The sequence below is a fragment of the Oxyura jamaicensis genome, chromosome 1, assembly GCF_011077185.1.
Source record: "Oxyura jamaicensis isolate SHBP4307 breed ruddy duck chromosome 1, BPBGC_Ojam_1.0, whole genome shotgun sequence".
Taxonomy (NCBI): domain Eukaryota; kingdom Metazoa; phylum Chordata; class Aves; order Anseriformes; family Anatidae; genus Oxyura; species Oxyura jamaicensis.
The window spans coordinates 191,867,938-191,890,848 of record NC_048893.1 but is presented as its reverse complement, the minus strand read 5'-3'; the positions used below and the strand labels follow the sequence as shown (position 1 = coordinate 191,890,848).

Here is a 22,911-nt window from a genome sequence, read left to right as displayed (position 1 = left end):
AAGAAAGAAAGAAAGAAAGAAAGAAAGAAAGAAAGAAAGAAAGAAAGAAAGAGAAAAAGAAAGAAAGAGAAGGAAAAGGAAAGAGAAAAAGAAGGAAAGAAAGAAGGAAAGAAAATTCATATACATATTTATTTCTGTGTTATGCTTTACTGTGCAGTTACTTACATTAATATCCGCAGGGTGTACCACATTTTCAGTGCCTTGTACAATAGCTCAGTTAGAAATAGACAACTGAAAAGTTCTTTCATTTAAAGAAATAGAAGCTTTGGCTGATAGGCACAATCAAAACTACATTTCTAACAGTCTCTGAGTCATGGACGTTTCAAGAAATAAAGCCAGGACTTTCTTTCAAATATTATTATTGCTTATAGGAAGTCTCTATTTACCCTGAAGTATTATGGGATGTGGAAGAAATGTTCATCAGAGTGGAAATAGATCTATGAGCACGGCAGAAGTTTTTTCTAAACTTGACCTTTATACCACTTACCTTTATAGTGTACTGAACAACCTGCCCAGTAGGTCTTTTTATTAACAATATAATATAGAATTCATCTTAACAAGTGGAGATATCTACCAATGTCCAATAAAGAAAGGAAACCTATTCATTAATTCTGGTGACTTCACCCGTATTATTTTAGGTCACATTCAAGCAATAAAACAGTTCTATGCCTTTTGAAAATATTTATTTTTAATTAAAAATAATTAGTGTCACGTTTATTAATTGCATTGTTTTCTTACCTTTGCAGGATCAGTAGGTAGGAAATAAGTTATTGAAAAAAAGTATATATAAATATATTTTTTGGAAAAAGGAATAATTTCTCCAAAGAAAAATATATAATTTTGTGTTTCCAGTATAACATGCCTATTATGCAAGAAAACTAATGTAATAGCACTTTTTGTTTATTTGTTTGTTTTTTAACTGTAAAAAAGGTTCTGGAGTTTTTATTTTTAGAAAATAATTTTTTTAATAGAAGAACTATTTTTCTTGCTGAATAGAAATTCTCCCTGGAGAATAATAATGAATAGTCTCTTATTTCCGATTTCACCCTCTAGAATTAGTTTTTAACCTCTGTCTACAAACACTGTTTTTAAGCAGACACTTCAATATTTTAATGAACATCTCACTGCATTAAAAATATGGTGGTGACATTTGGTAACATTTTTTCTATGTGAAAATTTATAAAGGTGGTGTTTTTATTTATTTATGTATTTATTTACTGTACAGACAAAAATGCTCCATTAACTGCATGTTGAGGAAAGTCTCCAGCCTTAGCATCATGTACACGTAGTCAGTCACATAAGCCTCCTTCTCATCTTATTCCAAATTCAGAATGCTAGGAAGCTACAAGGGTTCTTCATTGTTCAAACACAGGCTCAAACTCTCCCTCTTTCTTTATTAGTTTTAATTGAATTTTTCCTTTAGTACTGGGAAAACTCTCATCTCTAGCAATTAAAAAGTTATTACGAACATAAAAAAATAGGCTTGCTTGGATTTTTTTTTTTTTTCCCCAAACACTTAATTTTACTATGCAATACCTACCAATGTCACAAAATTAATAAAATGAAGGGAAATCATTGTATTCAACAATGATCCTTTCAGCATAAAATGTCTTTGTCTGGTATTTTGATTTTTCTGAACTTCAGAAAAGACAAGTGAAAATCTTGGGTACAGAGAAATAAGAGAAAAGTGTGCTTAAAACAAACAAACAAACAAACAAACAACAACAACAAAAAAAAAAAACACCTTACCCATCCCCGCCCCCCCCCTTCCCCCCCCCCCCCCCCCCCTTTTTTTTTTTTTTTTTTTTCTTGAATTAGCCAAATATACATGGCTTATTAATCTCCACAAGTGCATTGATGGCATCTAGAATCATGTGATTTTTACAGGAATATCTTCTTTACTTGCTATCAAAGAAACTATTTCTGAACATGTCCAGAAATATAAATGGTTGAGAGACAATACTTGCTGAAGCTTCACACAATTCTTCTTACTCAGATGAGAGTAATTGATGATAGCTGCACCTGTAATCAAGTCTGACAGAGACAGCTAGAACATAGCCACACTTAGGCAAACAGACAAGAATTCTGTTGAATGTTAAATTATTAAATCTTTTATTATGGTTGTTTGGAGGTCACAGAAATAAATTGTAGATGTTTTTTGCTTTGACTGCAATTGTCAGCTGCTTCTTTTCTGTGTCTTAGAGGAAGTAAAAGGTTTCCATGTGTTCTAAGTGAAAAGCATACATATCTAACACTCAGTAAAATCACAGCATTTGTTTATTTATTTATTTATTTATTTATTACATTTTCAGGAAACAATTTAAAAATAACATCAGTAATAATAAAATAGTAAACAATGCATTTTAAGAAAGAATCTCTTTTAGTGAAATAAAAAAGTCAAATTAAAAAAAAGTGAATAAAGTAAAGATTGTTATCCTCGTTTAAACAGGTGTTTTCCTGATATATATAAAGGAGGTTGGACAGACAGATACCATTGTGGAGAACTAATTCCTTTAGAGTTCAGTAGTGAATTTTGGGGCTAATAAAGCTATTCACTTGCATGAGATATTCACGTAGTATATTGTTTTATATGCATATATATATATATCTTGGATTCTCTAGCTGCATATTGCATAGAGTATGTATTCTCATGTAAATATATTGATACTCCAAAACTCAGAAAAGCATTGCTACTTGGAAAGTAGCTTATATACTTGCTGAAATATTAATCAATGATCACTTTACCTAATATAAATATTTTTTTCTAATACTTTTTTTTTCTTGTTTCTCAGAAGAAAAAATGGCATTCAGAAGGAAAGTCAAAAGGCATACACCAAACATGAACTTCTCCTTTGCTTTTAATTTCTTTTACATGTTGAAGGTTAGAAAGCAAAGGAAACCAAATATAGGTTAGTGTAGCACTTCAGTGGGGCTTTGCTATAACTTTGGTGGTGTCAGGATGTATAGAGAACAATGTCCACATAATTCACAGCCTTTCTCTTACTATAGCTTATGGTTAGTCTGGTAGTTAAACTGTGGACAAATAATAGATGTTAATGAGTTATGAGGGTATGGATTCACTGGGAAGAGGAGGGAGGAAAGCCTGAGTTTTCATACCCCTTATTTTTTTCCTTGAGAGTGCATCTGGAGACTTCTAGTCTTCAGCAGAAACAGAGCTGTGAGTAGTGTCTTAATGAAGCTTTTGAGGAATGTCTGGGTTTGGTTTTTGGACTGAGCTTCATAAGAAGCTTCCTGGCTTGCATAAGAAACAGCGTGGCCAGCAGGTCCAGGGAAGTGATTGTCCCCCTGTACTCGGCTCTGGTGAGGCCGCACCTCAAGTACTGCGTTCAATTTTGGGCCCCTCACTACAAGAAGGACATGGAGGTGCTCGAGCGAGTCCAGAGAAGGGCTACAAAGCTGGTGAAGGGTCTGGAGAACAAGTCTTATGAGGAGCAGCTGAGGGAGCTGGGACTGTTTAGCCTGGAGAAGAGAAGGCTCAGGGGTGACCTTATTGCACTCTACAGGTACCTGAAAGGAGGCTGTAGCGAGGTGGGGGTTGGTCTATTCTCTCACGTGCCTGGTGACAGGATGAGGGGGAATGGGCTAAAGTTGTGCCAGGGGAGGTTTAGGTTGGATATTAGGAAGAACTTCTTTACTGAACGGGTTGTTAGTCACTGGAACAGGCTGCCCAGCGAAGTGGTTAAGTCACCATCCCTGGAGGTCTTGAAAAGACGTTTAGATGTAGAGCTTAGGGATATGGTTTAGTGCAAGATTTGTTAGCGTTAGGTCAAAGGTTGGACTCGGTGATCTTGGAGGTCTCTTCCAACCTAGACTATTCTGTGATTCTGTGATTCATCTTGCTCAGCTATCAGCATAAGCTATTGACAGAGATGCTTAAGTTAGAAGTTCAGTTTCCTTAGACTCTATAATCATTTATAGGAGAAAATGCATTTCTGCCTCCCTAACTGAACTGTCTCTGGAGGTGCCCAGTTCCCTCCAGGGATTCAACTGAAGAAAAATGAATGACACATATGTTTAAAAGATTATCTAAAGCAAATATGTGACAACAACAGGTCTATTTGCTGGAGTGAGGAAAGATTATATTAATTGAAATTAGAGATGACTTTAGGGGACTAATGCCAGGAACTAGCAGAAAATACACCAGATGAGGAAAAATGGGCTTTCATAGTGTATGGAATCAGATTTTGGTATCTTCATTTTAAGTAATAATTTCTAAATAATTCATTTACAGAAATTAGAGGGACATTGTCATATAAATACCTCCTATATGGATTCAGTAAAGCAAGGAAACAAGGGAATGCATTTAAATATGGCACCACTTTTCAGTTTTGAACTGAAGACAGAGAATAAAGGTTAGAACTCACTTAGGTGAAAAAATAATAATAATAATAAAAAAGTGGCAGGACACTCTATCTAATATTATCATCTCTCTATTGCCTTCAAAGCCATATATAGTAGCAGAAACTTAGTTGCTTGCTTTGCCAAAAGCTGGGCAAGAAAAAAAAGCATTTTTAGGGTACATGAAAACCTTTTAAGTCATAAGTCAAAGGACAGAAATTATGACCATTGAGAGAAACAGAAGAAGTAAAGAGAAGTTTAAACTTAAGTTTAAGGGGAAAAGCAGATGAACATCATTACACCAGAAAAAGGAGAAAGGTGGGCACATAAAAATGTAAAGTGCTTTCCTGGGGGGAGGAGATAAAGTGTGCACACTTGAAATGGAGATGAGCTATATAACACAGCTAAATTTGGAATATATGAGCAGCTGTTTAAGGACAAGCAAGTTCTACTTCAGGATTTATAAAGTGCCTATATAAAAATACATGATATTCAGAAATATATATATATGTATAAATAAATGTCATTCACAGAAAATAAAAATGTAAAAACAAACAAACAAACAAACCCCCACAGGCTTAAATGAAATCTACATTGGTGACTAAACCTGGATATTCACTTTAAATGGTAAGAAGGAATCATATTTTTGAAGAACTGCAAGACAAAAAATGATTTTAAAATAGTAACAGTAGGCTTAAGTCTTGTCAGTCATCAAATCTTTATGGACTCTTTTTTTACCTGTCCTTTTGCATTTATGACACATTGGCGATTAGCTGAATCTGTTGCTCTGCATTGTAGCTGTGTACATAACAGAAATTCACTGCAGGGAGCAGCTGTACTTTTATTCATTATTCAGTAAACATCGTACCGTATCACCAGTAACAGTGCACATATTAATATCAGCCTTTGATTTAAAAAATTATAGCTACTTACAAAATTTGTCTCTCATTCTTAGCAAACTTTAATGACATTTAGATTCAGCATTGTATTTTAATACTCCCTGTGACAAGTGTCAGCTTCTTATACATGAATAAACATAGATATGTGGATTCCAAACCTGCTAACATGAATAATTTATTCTAAAACTATCAACTCTTAAAATAACTTTCAAAGAAAAAGCCTTTGGAGCTGTACTGGAGACAGCTATCAAAAACTGTTTATGAAATTAAGAGTGAAAGGGCATTATAGATTGATGTTAGAGCCTTGCAAGATAAATAACTCTATCAATGCTATGTAGGAGGTCATCTTGCCACAAATGGCAATTGGACTGTGAAATGATGGGACTTAAAGAAAAAAAAAATGTTAGATGTCCTGAGTGGTGTTAATGGAATTTTAACTATCCAAGCAAAAAGTAGAAAATATAAAGGAGAGGAAATAAGACTGAGGGTATGTTTGCGGATGTGGCACACAATTGATTTTTAACTGAATATGTGCATCAACTGAAAGGGAAGGAAATAATAATGGCTCTAGCATTAAGTAACACCATCAAAGACATACTTTTAAATAACCTTGTACCACAAAAAGATAAAAGCAGAGTATTTTGAAGACAGGGCTATTTGTTCTTTTAGTTTTTTTTGTTGTTGTTGTTTTTTTTTAAATTTCGAAAGTTAAAAATTATCACAATCTTAATCAAAAGAGAAAAATCATTATTTAGATGTGCAAAGGATAACAGAGAGACTGTAGAGCCAAAGGGGATGAAAGAATGAAACTTAGTGACAATTTACGCCAAATGTCTTTTAGCAAAATACGGTAGAAATCTTCCTTAAAGGAAGATTTAGCAAACTACAGTATAAATCTTCCTTAAAAGAAATGATCCTATAGTGTGCTGGGGCAATTATGGCTTTGTGGGGACAAGTACCCCTATTTAAGAGACTATAGATTAGTGGTTTTGAAGGTCTCAGAGCTCATCACTTCTAAGGTACCAAAAATGGGAATTCTCCAACTGGCAGCAGGTTATTTGCAGAGGGCATTTTCTTTCTCACTGAGTGGTGGGATTGACACTGACCAACACATATAATATAGTGTAACAGCTTAGAGTGAGTGATTTGTTTGTTTGTTCTCTGCCTGGTATGTGATAGTGTATGCCCTGCTTTATTTGGTTAAGCGAGGGAAGGCAGTGGAGAAGGAAGCTTGTTACCAGGGAGGGTCAAATGAAAAAACAGCAGGCAGGGATTGCTCTTTCTCTGAGAGAGTTTAGAAATTCCTAAGTGACTAGATGACTTCTTCAATTTGCAGTGAGATGTGCGGGAAGAAAAAAAGAGCACAGTGAAAATGCAGAGCAAGCACAGGGAGATGGCACAGGCAGCCACCAGGTAACCCTGGAGAAGACCAGGGAACAGACATGCATGAACACCTTAGCAAGGAAGAAATGAAAAAGACTTATCCTAGGGATCTAGTTGTGTATAGTATGGAGATTTGCTTACCCACCTTTTTTGTTATTGTGTCACACTGGAGATCTCATTTTCCATGTTCAGGATCTTTGTATTCCAGTTGTGAGATCAAAGTTCAACAGTAATATGTAGGTAGATTCTTCTCAACACCTTTCCCAACCAAAGTTCCCATTTCACAGCTCCTCATAGCAATTTAGGATATGATTCTAACAAATATGATTTGACCAATAAATTGAACTACTGAGGTTGCCTTTATTTTGCCTTTATTATTCCCTGCCTGTCTGACAAAGGATGTGTCCATCCATTCAAATGTTCCAAAATATTGCATGTTTAAGATACATGAACCAAAAGTCTCTAGGGAGAATCTGGCTATCAGTCAATCAGAAACTGACAGTTCTTTGCTGCTCTGCCCATAATTCCTGATTCTAAAGAGGTAAGGTAACATTGAAGTTCTGTTTCAGCTGAAAAACTCTGTTCTAGTTGAGCATGGCAGACTGCAGAAGTGGAGAAGAAAGCCTCACTTCTGCTACAGTATTTGCTATTCTGCTGCTGTAGATACCTAAGAGTCACATTAACTATTCTGCACCTATTTCTTTTAAAGCCCATTCACAATTAGCCCAGACTTTAAGTCCCTTGATGGATGCAGTATTTGTTACAAGGCCTGTCTAGCAAATATCTTTAATAGGTTTTACATGCCTAATGCCTACTGGCTTAATTAAATTCATTATCTGATACAGTACCACAACCATGTATTTTAAAATTACCAGAAAAGGAGGAGGTGTTGATAACACTTTTTGCTTAAAATCCAAAGATAAAATCTCCAAACCACAAGTTAGGAGATTTGGGACTTCAGACTTTTTTAGCCTGAAAGGTAAAACAGCTTCTAGAAGCTTACTACTTTGTAGGTTTAGGCATCTGCTTCATCTTCTCTTCAATCTCAACCCCGATATGAGAGGCAACAAAAGAGCCTGACAGACAAAAGGAGGACAAGCAGCTGGAAACTTGACTCCATAGCTAAGTGGTTAAGCTAGCAGACAGGAGACCAAAACATTGGTCCCAACATCAGCTTTTTTTTTTTTTTTTTTTTTTTTTCCTTCCCAGCAATCTAATATATAATGCACAAACAATCCATGGAATCCATGATGCCAGACCCCAGGTTGGATATCAGATGCATTCTCTAATAGAGGCAGGAACCAATAGGTAGACCAATAGCTCATATATGTTTGGTATTACATTTTCATGTATTTTTCTGTCTTTTTAAAGAGACACACAGATAAAATCACAGGCAGAAGCAGAAGGCAGCATTGTCACTAACTATATATATATACATACAAAAAGAAAAAAAAAAAAAAAAACACTTTGTACTCTCTGCAGCAAAACTGAATAGGGAATTATTCCCTTTGCAATCTCTTACAGCACTAACAATATACAAAGAGACATTTAACAATAGGATACTTTTAAAAATTGCACAGAAATGAGACCTTCAAACTGACAGTATTCCTTTAAAGATGACTCAGTGCAAACTAGCATCACTGCATGATATTTATTTGTGACAGTACTTTACTGTTGTCATCAAAATTTCACAGAAAATGTGGAACTAATCATTTGCTTTGACTAAGACGAAGCCAGAACTTTCTGCTCATTTGTTTGCTGCCTAGGTAGTTAATATGTCTCGCTATAGCGATAAGGTGAATATGACTGCAGCTTAAAGTCCCAACGCACTCATCTCAGTTTAAAAAGGATTACTGTCAAGAAAAAGGCAAGATTATTTTGGTCTTTGTTCTGTAGCCATGTTAACTGTATGCAAGTAACACAAGGAGATGTCTATTGATGGGTTATTTTGGAGGGACCTGTCTGAACTGGAGAAGTGGCTGTTTTTAATACTTTCTCTTTCAGTGTGGAAAAGCCCTGTTATCAAGTAATGCAAGCTGTGATTTTTGTGGAAGATGGCAATAGAGATTTTAAAGGGATGTGTCATGCTGTGGGTATACATAACATATAAATTCCTCTTATTTAAATAGCTCATATTTAAAAAAGAGTTTTTTTTTTTTTTTTTCTATATTGTCAAACACAGCTGTTTGTTAGTGTTGGCCTTTCTTTTCTTTTTTTTTTTTTTTTTTTGGGGGGGGGGAGGGGGGATTTTGAGGGAAGATTTCTTCAAACTGGTTGCTTAGGAGTAAGAAAAATACAGTGGGGAATGGTAGTTAATCATTGGTGCAGTATTTGGGCAAAGGCAGTCTGACATAGCCCTATGAAATGAAAAAAGATGATAAACAAGTATGAGAAGATATTCAAGCATGTCAATATATTGACAACACAGAGCCAAACTAATGCCACCAGGCAACGAAAGCCCAAATTGTCTTCATATAAAACTGTACTCTCTAGATTATCATTTGACCCTAGGAATTGGATGACCATCTTCAACTGGCATCACATATTATTCACATGTCATATAATAAGCTTTGCAGGGATTGATATTGGCTGTCCTCTTCACCCATGGTATAGCTAAACTGTAATCCAGATTAATCCGTGGTGGACAGCATGGAGTTACTAAGTGTTAATTGACAAGATGAGCTCTACAACTCTATTAAATCTTTTTTATTATACCTATGGTCATTCTACCAGTGTTCCTTATCCCTTCATTCTAACCCTCCACTTCTGCACCCTCATGTCCATTATCTTCATATTACATTTCTTTTATTTCTTTGTGTAACCATCCCCTCATTCCAGAGCCCCATCTGGCTTTAAGTCCCCCCAGCATCACTGCGCAATATATAAACCCTTCACTTTCATATACAAATATATACTTGATAAAAAGTGTTACAGATCCCCTCTGTAGGTATAAGCTATATTTGTTTGTATTATACTCATATTTATATAATTGGGATTGGGGCAATTGTGAGGCTTTGAAGTAACAACGTTGCATCTAGAGATGAACATAAGAGTGAGCATATGCTTTGCAAAGCTATGAAATGCAGTATTGACTATAGTCACTTCAATCCATTGATCCATCTGTAGGCTTTGTATGCCTTTATGAAATGCTTCTTGCAATGTGTAAGAAAATGGATTTCATCACCTTGTACTAGTCCTTGATTAAGCAGATCCTATATTTCAGCACTTTTTTCTTTACACCTCCCCAGCCCGCTGCCCACCTTTTCCCCCCCTCTTTTTGTAATCACACAGGGACACTGCCACTTTATTTCTTCAGTGGTCCACAGAGATCCCGTTACTGCCATGTGCCCTTTGACGCTTCTACCATGCCCTATCTTTTTTCTTCCCTGGGAGCAATTTCAACAGGATGGAGATTCGGACACATCTCTTTATCCACTCCTAACCTGAAGGTTTCCTGTTCTGTTTCAGGGACATAGGTTAACTCACTCCCTGGGCCAGACCTAGGCTGCTACTTGGCCAGCTTCATTCTGTAGTCAGGCTGCATGAGCAGAACTTGGCTGAATGAGCAGATCTAAATGATTAGGTTTGGCACCCCAGGAATTGTAATTTCAGCTTCTCTCTTTTACTGCAGCACTAAAGATTCAGCCCAGCTCCCATGATAGTCAAGCTAACATAAATTGCAGCTATTATGGAATTCAAGCTAGCATTTTGGGGTATGTTCAGGAACCAGATAAGGGTACTCTCAAGCAAAACTTTTAGCTGAAGCTGACAGAACCTTAAAAAGAACAAATGGACAGATGGTAGACAGAAAAGAAGTTACAACAGCAGAAGAAAACTAGAATAAATGTTCACAGTTAACCATAACTTCATCATATAGAGATGTTTGGATAGTTATTGAACTGTAAGCAATCACTGCGCCTTCAGAGTAAATCCTAGGTGTCATAAGAAAATTCAACATTCCATGTCATATGGGTATTCCCACATCTTGCCTGAGATCTCTAAATCTAGTGTCCATAAGGGATATTGGAATAAATGAAGACTGTTGAAAATTTAAGCAGCCTTAAGATATTTACTTTTGCCTTTAATACTATGGCACAGAAGAATGTCAGGAGTTAATTAAATAAAAAACAGAGCAGTGCCTGACAAGTTTTGGAGATTAAACTAAGTCTGAATGGTGCTCAAGGTCATTAGCTGTATTGGGGTCATCAATCCAATACCCTCTGCAGAACTTGTTTTGTGTTTAGCAACTGTATTTTACATTGAGTCTGTGCTGATCACTAAGTGTACGAGTAATAACCAATTTATTTCTTTCAATAAATGTGCCTTTCATAACAGTAATAATAGAGTCCAGACAAGCCCTTTTCAAGGGATTAATTTCCTCTCTAAGGTGGCTAAAATCTTTCTGCCATTTCCTCGACACCTCACACTGCGTGGCCCAGATACAAGGTTGTTCTTTAAATATGTGCTACTTACTGTTTTGTTATGCTGTATCATAAGGGCCAAGTAACCCTGGTGGAACTTGAAATAAGAAGGCTTTCTATTACTGACTTAAGCTAAAGAGATTTTTCCATTCTGGCTATAAAGGCTTTATTTTTCCCCTTCAGGTCTGGGGAGAGGAAACAATATGGAACCAGTAGAGCAGAAGTAACAGATGCCATTAATTGCACAGAAAGGTTTCTGTTCCTCAGGAAATAGTTGTCTCCAGTTCTTCACAGAGCCCTTAGTCTACTGGTATCTATTATTTTAAACCTATCCTCTGAAATAGTCTCCAACATTAAACTGCCTAATGTGAATATTTGTGGCTCTATTATGTCCTTGGTTGTTTCTACACAATGCAAAGCACATTCTCAGCAGGAATCCCACTGGGGCATGGTGTATTGTACACATAATTGCAGAATATTGCAGTTGCCCTGCAGCCATTGGTACCTTATCTAAATATTCACTAGTATTCAGTCAAGCATATTTGCCTGATAGACAGGTTGGTTTATGGGGAAAAAATATATGTAATTAAATGAAATAAAGAGGAGCATAGGTGCAACATTCATGTAAGCTTTTATGTATTGGCACAAAATAATTATTCATTCAAATCAAAGAAAACTTAATATTATTAATCCAGTAATTTTTATCCTCACAGGGGCTGAGTTGGTGGAGTTTTTCCTCTAGCCAAAAGCTTATAGATTAATTTTTGGCTGATATTACTGGTTTTTTTTATACACATGTCAAAGAATGTATTTAAAGAACATGAAGGGCAGGTCCTGCTTGACGAACCTGATCTCCTTCTATGACAAAGTGACGCACTGGGTGGATGAGGGAAAGGCTGTGGATGGGGTCTACCTTGACTTCAGCAAGGCGTTTGACACCGTTTCCCACAGCATTCTCCTCAAGAAACTAGCTGCTCTTGGCTTGGACTGGCGCACGCTTCATTGGGTTAGAAACTGGCTGGATAGCCGGGCCCAAAGAGTCGTGGTAAATGGCGTCAAATCCAGTTGGAGGCCGGTCACTAGTGGAGTCCCCCAGGGCTCGGTGCTGGGGCCGGTCCTCTTCAATATCTTCATTGATGATCTGGATGAGGGCATTGAGTGCACCCTCAGTAAGTCTGCAGATGACACCAAGTTAGGTGTGTGTCGATCTGCTCGAGGGTAGGAAGGCTCTGCAGGAGGATCTGGAGAGGCTGGACCGATGGGCCGAGGTCAACTGCATGAAGTTCAACAAGGCCAAGTGCCGGGTCCTGCACCTGGGGCGCAATAACCCCAAGCAGAGCTACAGGCTGGGAGATGAGTGGTTGGAGAGCTTCCAGGCAGAGAAGGACCTGGGAGTGATGGTTGATAGTCGGCTGAATATGAGCCAGCAGTGTGCTCAGGTGGCCAAGAAGGCCAACAGCATCCTGGCCTGTATAAGAAACAGTGTGGCCAGCAGGGCCAGGGAGGTGATCGTCCCCCTGTACTCGGCTCTGGTGAGGCCGCACCTCGAGTACTGTGTTCAGTTTTGGGCCCCTCGCTACAAGAAGGACATGGAGGTGCTTGAGCGAGTCCAGAGAAGGGCTACGAAGCTGGTGAAGGGTCTGGAGAACAAGTCTTACGAGGAGCGGCTGAGGGAGCTGGGCTTGTTTAGCCTGGAAAAAAGGAGGCTCAAGGGTGACCTTATCACTCTCTACAGGTGCCTCAAGGGAGGCTGTAGTGAGGTGGGGGTTGGTCTGTTCTCCCACGTGCCTGGTGACAGGACGAGGGGGAATGGGGTTAAGTTGCTCCAGGGGAGTTTTAGGTTGGATCTTAGGAAGAACTTCTTTACTGAAAGGGTTGTTAGTCATTGGAACGGGCTGCCCAGGGAAGTGGTGGAGTCACCATCCCTGGAGGTCTTGAAAAGACGTTTAGATGTAGAGCTTAGGGATATGGTTTAGTGCAAGATTTGTTAGCGTTAGGTCAAAGGTTGGACTTGATGATCTTGAGGTCTCTTCCAACCTAGAAATTCTGTGATTCTGTAACATTCACGTCACAATTTAAAATGAAGACACAATAGAACATTTTCTCATTGCGACATGATTAAGCCTGTTTATGCATCTATACCTATTGCATTGTCTGCAAAATTTATTGTACAAATTATTTTTAGAAAAGTTAGGGTACTACAGAGTTCTTAAAGGGCAGGGGAAAAAATGGCAGTAAGATTGTTTTGAGTATTCTTTAACTTGAGATAGATGAAAGGTAAAAAGACACACTCAATACAAGTTGAAGAGGCACAGTCTGAATGTAGAGACCTGTACAATTTACATACAAATGTCAAATCCAGAAAACTATTTTCTCTTACAAACTCTGAACCCATCATCTCTATTATCTAACTGTATTAACCAAGTTTGAATTATCCCCCACAACGTTGGCAGAGGAGAGCTGAAACAGCATCTGACTCTGCAATTCAGCAAAGGAACATGATTGCAAATCTTTCAGATTTCTCTTTAAAAGATTACCAGTGACTAATCAATTCAAAATTAACAACGGCTTTTCATAAATATTTTAACTGAGTTTTTAAAATTAAGTACATACGTTAACAAAACAAAACAAAAAAAAGTCTTTTTGTTTTCCCATGGCTCAAGGCATCCATCATTACCACTAATGACAATACCCAGCAGTTTTGAATCTATACTGTTTTCACAAGGGCATTACACTTTCAACATCAAGACTAGAAAATGTTTCAGCCAGAAGTAAAATAAATAAATATAAACAAATCAGTATGCTAAATCATCAGATGTTAGGATTACATCTTGCCTGGGGCATATATGTAATCATCCAATTAAAAGAGCATCATGATGCAATCTCATAAGCTATCAAACTCAATGGTAATGATGGAGAAAATCATAAGTCATATGGCATCCAGGAAAAAAGGGGGAACATAAGATTTGGTCTATATAAAATTAGTGCTGAAACTGGGAGCACTGGGCTAAGCAGGCTATGTTTAGCTGATTTGGAGGGGAAGGAAAGGTTTGTTGCTATTGTTGTTAGATAGTTATTTTGATTCAAATCAAATATAGTATGCTGCATTGCTCTTTTCCTAACTGAAGATCATGGCTAACCTTGCTAACCCTATCAATCATATCCTATAAAATGGTTGAAAAAGGCTCTATCTAAGGAAATCCAGATCCATACTCTTTTTCCACTGACAAATACACTGTGTCTAATAATGAAAACTAAAGAAAACTGTTATTCAAATCCTCAGAAAATAGTTTCAGAAAGGGTGTTATGATTCACCACCTAAATACCATGTAGCTCTTAAATCCTGATTTCTTTCCCTTGATCAAAACATTCAAGACATCCACCGTGCTGAAGCAGCATTCTGGTTTCAGTTAACCTTGAATCTCAAAGTGCTTAGGTTGATTACACAGCCTCCCTTCACAGAAAGAAAACTGATGTCTTCTTCAGCACCATTAAATATGCTTATTGATCTATAGGCTTTATAGACATCTACTAAAATCATTAAATCTTGCGAAAATGATTGATAAACTAGAGAGCAGAACTCAGAAGATACACATTGTAGGTGACCTGCTCTAGACTCTGCCCTCCATCAGCTGGGAATTGGCTTTTATATAAGAATGCTTCTTCATCATTAAGTCCATATGCAAAAATAAAATAAAATAAAATAAAATAAAAGTCTGCATGTGGTAAGGCCACACCCATCTCTAGCTGCCTGTGTTAGACAGAAAAGCAATATGCGGTGGGTAATTTTTGCAAAGGCTTGTATTTCCATGCATCACTGCCTGCTATGCATCGCTACCTACTAGTCCCTGGCTGTATGACAGCTAATCCAGCCTTCACAACTCCCAAGTTCTCTGAGATCTGTCTCAAGCAGGAGGAGAGAAGTGCCTTGGCACATCAAACCGTTGTAAGGCTTGTGATATCATCCATGCCATAAAGTGACAGTGTTTACCATCTTCCTGGCTAGCTCTGTTTAATATGGCTGACTTTAACATATTTTAATGTGAAGTATTAAAATGGAAGTAATAGCCAAATAAAAGCATGAAATCTTGATCTAATTACTAAAATAAATTATAACTGCTCCAGAATAACATGATGTTAATTAAATGCAGTGTCACAGAGCATTTACTAGCTAAACAGGGCCTTTTTCTCTCAAAGTTGTTTCTAGCTGGTGTTATTAAACAGGTGCAAGAAGAAAAAAAAACAAACCTGTGCTCGCCTATACTGGTCTGATAGTGGTCCTTACCCTTTTAAGAAACAACTTCAGCTGCTGGAGATGACTTTGTTGGTTGCTCTTTTGCACCATACTTCTGCCCATACAACTCTATTACAGCTGTGGTAGGGAAAAAAAAAAAAAAAAAAAAAAGTCGAACACACATGAGTCTAAAGAAAATAAACTGGATATTGCAAGTTGTTGCTGAAGAGGGAGGCAGCAAAAGATGATGATTTTCCTTTGAACTTTATATATAAGGAAAGCAAAGAAATTTCCTTTTTCATGATACTGATATCTTACTGACATCTTGGGGGGAAAAGGGGAACATTTATTCAGCTGTTACACAACATTGGAAGCTTTTTTATAACTCAACATAGAAATATTTTATAACTCAACATAAGTACAAATTGTTGCAGGAAGCAATTGTCTATAGTGTTAAAGGAGTACGGATGTTGCAACATAGATTGTTAATTATGTGAAAATAGCTACAGCTCTGAAATGTTTTGTTCTGAGATAACACTCAAATATATTTTTTACCTTTTCTACAAAGCATAATTCTGAAAAACGTATTTGGCAAGATGATCAAAACATTCTTTTTGGATGAAATTAAAAGATTTATTTCTTAATTTATTATTATTATTATTTCATAAAGCTATAACTATACATTCAAAACAATTTCCTTCAAAAAGCAAACAGAAGAAAAAAAGTCAAAAATGTGAAAAGCAGCTTCTTCAGTATTTTTGAAATACTTTGCAGTTTTCTTGGAATTGAATTTTTTTTATACTACATTTAAGATTAAATAATTCAGCCTTTCAGTGAAAAAAATATGATCTTCTCTTTCATGAGGTATATGCTACATCCTCATCAATGCTTCCTTTTGGTCCATTATCTAGACAATAGGCTAGCAAATGGAGTGAGATGCTACAGCACTATAGGGTGCTCTCTTTTAATTTGTAGAAAATTATTGGGCTACTATTAGACTAGAGTAATAGCATAGTGTATATGCACTCTTGGCAAATTAATCAAGGTACTAAAAAGCAGTTCAGTTCTGCGTATAACCTAAAATACTACATTCTCCAGAAGAGTTTATGACCTGTACAGCAAATCATTGATAAAAACATAAATTATTTCAAAACTGCTGAAGAAACTGCTACCTTGCTGCTAGCACACCAGTGCTGTGGACAGAAAGAAGTGCATTATGGCCATTACCTGCTGATTAAATAAGTAAGAGGCAACTTATAAATTCAAAACTAGATATTCCAATTGACTAAACTAGTCAACTAAACTATTTGACCAGACTAAACTAGTTGACCAAAATTTGGTCAAATCTGCTCAGGACGTGACAGATCACTCTTCTGTAAATATATTCAGATGATTATATGTATTTTCTCCTGGGTTTAAAACTCTTGTAATGGTCATTATAATTAGAGAGAAAATATTTAACTCTTCAGTAAGAAAGTCAATAGCTCAATAGACTCCAAAGAGGAGTTCATGAACATTGTGTGGAGTATGGCCATCACTGTGATTTAGTACCAGTTTGAACTTCTCCACCAGTTGAAACTCATTTTACCTACCACTTACGTAACATGCAGAACGTTATAGAAAGATGTGGAGAACCTTTTTGAAAGGTTTGAAAAGCTTGAGAAAACCTGTATAAAAACTGCTGAGGCACAGAAGGCAAAACTTTATTTTCATAGCCATACCAAAATTTCAGGATTTTACCCAAATTTAAAACTTTGCCAATTTTAAAAGGCAATTTCATAAATTTAGCATTGCCGTGCAGCAAGAATACTATACACGGTCCTACTGTTATTACACTGCTATGACTTTGTGAACAGAGCTGAGATAAGCTTATTTTTGAAACTTTTTTTCATTCTTCTTTTTATTTTTTTCTAAAATATTAGTAATTGCTTTGAAAGTAGAAGAGGGTATTATGCCTTGGCCACAGATTACTCCTATATCAGCATAATTTGAAAAAATGCCTAACTCATAAATATGTTTTTTAAATGTCTTTTATCTGTAGGAATTTTCAACATTTCAGAATTTGTAGATAAGAATACAAAATGATAGTTTAAATATCAGTTATGAAACAAATTTCAAATGATTTTGATTACATTTTTGGTTCAGTTTAAATCTTCTGCAGATATGAAATAGTATATATATGTCAGTGTTATATGAAACACTAAAAATGAGATATATTTTTAAATATATACATATTTATAATATTGTCTGGAAAAATTATATTTTATTCAATCAATAATTTATCATCTTGACTTAAAAAAAAAATAAAAATTGTCTAGAACCAGAAAAATCTTACACTTGAAAAGACTGGACTAATCCTTAAGGACTGTAATTTTCAAAATACACAATAAATCAAAAACAATGACATTTTTGCTGTTTAAAATAAGTAAGTAAGGGTAGCCATCTAATCTTTGAAAAGTACTACTACCAAAAGAAAATGCCATCAAACCACAAGGTGGACATAGCTAGTGATGTAAGAGATGCTCTGGGTGAAACTCATGTGGACTGAATTGTTGAGAAATTAAGAATATTTAACCACTTACTGATCAACTAGAATGCAATTTAATTTGCACACAAAAGGCATATTTTACAACAAGGAAGCTGAAGATGATTTTTACTCAATCATTTATTTTAATAGCCATTTAGCAGTTATATAGATTTACCATTGTTTTAGCCACTAGCAACAAGATGATAATATTGAAAGTTAATTTGGGACTCTGTCTCTATTATTTGCTTCTCTAATTACTTGACTTAGTGAGCAAAGCAGCCTGAGGAAAATGAACTGGAATAGCACCACATCAGGAGACTGGAATGACAGAAGCTTTGGGCTAAGTGATCTGAGGTGTTGCCGTTTGCAAAAAGACTTTATATTCTAGGTGCTTTGCTTAAAGTGTATTTTCTCTTCTGAACATTTTTTATACCAAAGTGCTGTTTGATTTCATGACATCATTTTCAATAATTTCCTAGGAATTAAGCTCTTAGTTTTTCATCCCCTTGGCCTCCCTTCTCACCCAGTGATTCAGATTTGAACAGGTAATAAGAAAAAAGGAAAATTCCCTTTGAAAATATCACTTGAAGTGCTTTAATAACTCCTTTGCCTCAGAGTGGATATTGAGTTGTGCTGCTGATAGGCAGGGGGAAGGGTTGCACCAATTAAGTGAAACCTATTGTTATTCTACAGTGTCTCATTTTTGTGCAGTGATCTTCTAAAGAAAATAGGCAAAGAGAGTCTGTTTAGTACTAATTATGGTTTCTGAGGAAATAAGAGAAGGATGCCCTTTTACATACTGTGTCACTGTAATATAAAAGATCATACTGAGCTTTCCATTTTGTGCTCATTGAAAATAGGAATATGCATTGTAGTAGATGGGACCAGTATATATATGTGGTTTTATCTTGATATATAGTATGATATAAAGTAAAATGTTAATGCACCTGCAGTTTAACTTATTTGCTCCTAAAACCATGTACACCAAATAAAAGACAGCCTTTATATGCTCTTTCTCTTCCTATGCCTAACTTAAACTATAGAATAGAATTTAATTAAAGCCCCTACTTACTTCAGTAACAGAAGCCTTGTCAGTTTAATTGATTCTTGGTCAAAGAAATATTGATCGGATAAAAGCAAATCCATTTCTTTCCCAACAATTAAAACATTTAAATAGGGTCTGTCTCCTTTTTGATGAAAGGACATGAAACTGCTGGCAGCTGTCCCTATGGCTGATGTTGATCATTAGCAAATGAGTTAATGTACATTTATATTAGCTTCCATCTTGTTTTATTATAATATTCAACTACATTAAGGTCTCTAATGTCCATCTATTAAAATCTAGAGAATCATATAAAAAGTCCTTACAGCATTGTAATGTAAAAACTGTTTAAGCTTTTTTTAAAAAAATTATTTCTAGATCTGAGACTTTCAGTTCTCATAGTGGATCTCAAAGTGTTAGGGGTGTTAAGAGCTTCAGAATTACTTCTTACTTTAACAATTAAAAAAAAAAACATTTGAACATCATTATTCAGAAATCAGATCTAATTTACCTGAAGATAACTTTTTTAATCATCAAGCTAAATATCTTACCCCAAAACATTCCTCCCAGTGCATCTAAGAGAAATTTGTCTGGACATTTCTACCTTATCACTTATGTTTGAGTTCTAGCATGTCTTTCTAAGACTCCTGAAAACACGGACTTCTAAGACTTCTAAAAATCACCTTCCTGTAGGACAATAAGATCAAAAGTGAACACTGTGTTATGGTAAAGGTCCATGTATATCTGTATTCTGTCTCTAGCAGTAGCCAATAAAAGTTCAGAAGTGCAACAGCACATACAGGTGATGCTTTCCATTGTAGTATTTTCTCAGTGCTTTAAGTGCTTCTTGAGCTGAACATTATACTCAATGTTTACCCTTTAATAATCCTGTGAATGTATCTGATACTTTTTGGGGTTATTGCATAGTTTTGGCCTCTGCAGCATCTCAGAGAACTAACCGCTTTTCAGAAATTAATGTACCACTGCACAAAAATGCCGTGTTGTTTCTTTTAAACCTGCAACCTCATCACTTTAGTGTTTGTCTTGTGTATTATGTGAAACAATGAATCATAATTCCCTTTTTATCTTTCCACATCATTCATGACACAAATCCTTCCCAAGATGTAGAATTCTAGTCTCTTTAGTTTTCCTATTTGCCTTTTTTCTGCTTCTTCTAGCTCTACTCGCACAATTTATAAGTGACCAGTATACAAAATCATCTTGTACACTGGTCACTTAAAAATTTTCTTCCTAATAATTCCAACAAGTGTATGTTTTTCTTCATTTATTGTAAGGCTACAAAGATCAGTTTCTTTCTAGACATTCACACTGAGACAATGTGATAGATTAAGCTTTGCTTGGCTGCCAGATATTCATTGAGATGCTCTCTCTCCTAAAGGAGGAGAGGTGGAGAAATTAAGATTGAAAAACTTATGGGTCAAAGATACAGAGATTGCTTATCAGTTACTGTCACAGGAAAAACAGAACTGAATTAGGGAAGTTAATTTTATTCCTAATAAATAAATAAATAAATAAAAATAGGACAGTGAGAAACAAAGACAAAACAAAAAAACACCTTCCCCTCATCCCCAGCCTTCTTCCTAGTCTCAAATTCACTCTTTCATTCACTATTTCTCTACCCACCTCCCTGCCTCAAGCAGTGCAAAAGATGCAGGAATGGGTATTGTGGTCAGTCGCTAACGCTTTGTCTCTGCCTCTCCTTCAACACTACACTTCTCCCCTGCTCCTGTCCTTCCCACGGGGTCCATCCCCCAGGAGCAAACTGCTCCAGCACAGGTTCCCCATGGGCAGCAGCTCCCCCCAGACCCCCTGCTCCTGCGTAGGCTCCTCTCCATGGGCTGCAGCTCCGGCCTGGGGCCTGCTCCTGCGGGGGCTCTCCATGGGCCGCAGCCTCCTCCAGGCCACATCCACCTGCTGCACCGGGGGCTCATCCAAAGGCTACAGCGTGGAGATCAGCTCAATGTGGCTGCAGGGAGACAGCCTGCTCCACCAGGAGCCTCTCCACGGGCCGCAGGGGAACTTGTGCTGAGTGCCTGGAGCACCTCCTGCCCTCCTGCTGCACTGACCCTGGGGGCTGCAGGGCTGCTTCTCTGACATTTTCTGTCTTCTCTCTTGCATCTGCTGCACAGTGTTTTACCCTTTCTTAAAGATCTTATCATTGAGGCACCACCAGTGTTGCTCATGTGCTCAGCTTTGGCCAGCAGTGGATCTGACATGGAGCCAGCTGGAACTTGCTGTGTCCAACACAGGGCAGCTCCTTGTCTGTGGTTTCACACAGAAGAGACCCCTGCTTAACCCTGCTACAGCCCCTTTTACCAGTATACCATTACCACAAAAATCCAATACAGATAAATAAATAACAGTTGCAATTTTCCAGAAGCTACATTTATTTGCAAAATATTTCAAGGAAGTCTCATGACACAAGGGAATTGATGTCACCAAAGTCCTGACACCAACTGCTTCTTTGCATGTTGAAAGAGAGACTTACTAAGAAGAACAAATCTGAGAGAAGGATACACAAAGCTCTGTGAAGTTTCAACCTTGTTGTCAGCAGCTTCAAACCTGAGACTCAAAGCTCTGCCAATCTGGATATCTCTTTTTTTTGCTTTCAGTTATGTATCCTTTAATTTGCTTATAAATCTGTCTATAATGATGTTACTCTTTAAAACCTATTAGACAGTGGAATGCAAAAATGATGCAACAAGAATTAGAAAGTATTTATCACGTCTTTGAAATTTTAAAAAAATTCTTTTTGCAGTTGAGAATTTGTGACATATTGTTTACTTGCTGAAATACACTGCAGTCAGTGTATAAGGAAACACTGGTGGAAATGCTTCTTTTCCACTGACACAGATTATATTATACAAAAACAGATCTGAACACTTCTGTTTTCATGGCATTACTTCCTTATTCTGCTCCAAGTATGCACAATCACAAGAGTGTCACTGGGTTTGACCATGACGGTATGCAATTAAATTGTTAGACATGAGCATCATGTTGGTAATCCTATAGAAAACTCATTCTACCATTTAATTCTGTTTTATTTTATTTATTCGTGGTACTTAGGGACATGGTTTAGTGGGTGATACTGGTTGTACGGGCATAGTTGGACCAGATGATCTTGGAGGTCTTTTCCAACTTTAATGATTCTGTGATTCTATGATTCTATTTTTATTTTAAGATGCTGAACATCAACTAAAATAGCTAGATCCTAGTTATAGTCATGATTGTTTATACATAGTAGCATATTCATAGGTTTTACTTCAAATAATGCTGCAAGGTATAGAGCTATAGGAGAAACCATTGGCTTCAATGTAAAGGGTGATAGTTTAAGCTTCCTTTGTATTGTTCAGGTTATCATAGAATCATAGAATGTGAATGGTTGGAAGGGACCTCAAAGATCATTTAGTTCCAACTCCCCTGACATAGGCAGGAATGCCACCCACTAGATCAGGTTGCTCAGGGCTTCATCCAGCCTGCTCTTGAACACCTCCAGGGATGGGGCATCCATAAACTCTCTGGGCAACCTTTTCCAGTCCCTCACTACCCTCTGAGTGAAGAATTTTTTCCTAACCTCTAATCTAAATCATCCTCAGTTTAAATCCATTCCCCCTCATCCTGTCAATATCTGATTGAGCAAAGAGTTTCTCTCCATCTTTTATATAAGTCCCCTTCAAGTATTGAAAGGTTGCAATGAGGTCTCCCTGGAGCCTTCTCTTCTGTAGGCTAAACAATCACAGCTCTTCCAGCCTGTCTTTGTAGGAGACGTGCTCCAGCCCCTTGATCATCTTTGTGACCCTCCTCTGGACCCACTCTAACAGCTCCACATCCTTCTTGTGTTGAGGGCTCCAGACCTGGATTCAATACTCCAAGTGGGGCCTCACGAGGGCAGAGCAGAGGGGCGCAGTCACCTCCCTCAACCTGCTGCCCACTCCTCTTTTACTGCAGGCCAGGACACAGTTGGCCTTCTGGGCTGCAAATGCGCACTGTCAACTCATGTCAAGCTTTTCATCCACTAGAACCCC

The 22,911-nt window shown here is 37.0% G+C and overlaps 1 protein-coding gene and 1 long non-coding RNA gene across 3 annotated transcripts in view; one reads left to right on the top strand and one right to left on the bottom strand.

Moving 5' to 3' along the window:
• The window catches only part of LOC118168157, a 23,848-nt gene extending 20,612 nt beyond the window's left edge, over window positions 1-3,236 (bottom strand). Inside the window, exon 1 of the long non-coding RNA XR_004751394.1 lies at window positions 2,982-3,236. This is a non-coding gene — a long non-coding RNA (uncharacterized LOC118168157). The remainder of the gene's footprint in view (window positions 1-2,981) is intronic.
• The window catches only part of CNTN5 (contactin 5), a 691,903-nt gene that overhangs the window by 128,600 nt on the left and 540,392 nt on the right, over window positions 1-22,911 (top strand). The gene's annotated exons all lie outside the window — the stretch shown is intronic.